Raw genomic sequence first — 1,164 nt, 5'->3', positions numbered from 1 at the left:
TGATGAAAATTTGTTTGTTACCGTGGACAGATCTGATAGAACCAGAGTGAAGCTTGGAAATGGCGCATTGGTGGAAGCTCACGGTAGAGGGTCAGTAAAATTTCCTACTGACGAAGGTACAAAAATTATTAATGATGTTCTTTATGTGCCAAATTTGACTCAAAACTTGTTAAGTGTTGCTCAATTGCTTACATAAAAATTATTCTCTTAATTTTAAGGACAAACAATGTGTCATTTATGATCCTAAAGGATGTGAAATAACTAAAATTAGCATGATTGACAATTTCTTTCCAATTTCATGCTATTCTATTGATACTTGCTCTTTTAATGTTGAATTGAGCGATACTTGGTTTTGGAACAAAAGATTCGGTCATTATAATCTTAGCTCACTGGTGTATATGCAATCAAAGGTTATGGTGCTTGAAGTACCCAAAATGTACATGTGTAGAGATGTTTGTGAGTCATGTCAATTTGGTAAAATGCATAGACGATCCTTTCCTAAAGGAAGTCTTTGGAGAGCTAAGGAAAAGCTAGAGTTGGTTCATACAGATTTATGTGGACCAATGAGGACGGCTTCTTTGAGTGGAAACAATATTTTGTTCTCTTTGTAGATGATCTAACTCGAATGACATGGGTCTACTTTCTTAGTAGCAAATATCAAGTGTTTTATGTTTTCAAAGAATTCAAAGCTAGGGTAGAAAGGGGGAGTGGCTGTAAATTGAAGTATATTAGATCTAATAATGGAATTGAATATACTTCGTATCAGTTCAGCAAGTATTGTAATGATTTGGGTATCCAACAACAATTCACTATTAGCTATACTCCACAACAAAACGGGGTTTCAGAGAGGAAGAATAGAACTATGATGGAGATGACAAGATGCATGTTGGCAGAAAAGAAGATGCCTAAATACTTTTGGGCTGAAGTAGTCAATATCGCTGTCTATTTGCTAAATAGATTACCAACTAGAGCAGTCCAAGACATGACACCATTTGAAGCATGAAAGGGTATCAAGCCGTGTGCAAGACACTTGAAGGTATGTGGTTCGGTATGCTATGCACATGTTCCTGATGCTAAAAGAGGCAAATTAGATAGCAAGGCAGAACTGTGTGTTCTGTTGGGCTATAGTACAGTTGCAAAAGGATACAAAGTGTACAATGTTAG

This window comes from Solanum tuberosum, unplaced genomic scaffold (genome assembly GCF_000226075.1).
Source record: "Solanum tuberosum cultivar DM 1-3 516 R44 unplaced genomic scaffold, SolTub_3.0 scf00229, whole genome shotgun sequence".
Taxonomy (NCBI): Eukaryota; Viridiplantae; Streptophyta; class Magnoliopsida; order Solanales; family Solanaceae; genus Solanum; species Solanum tuberosum.
Note: the sequence above shows the minus strand (reverse complement) of the source record.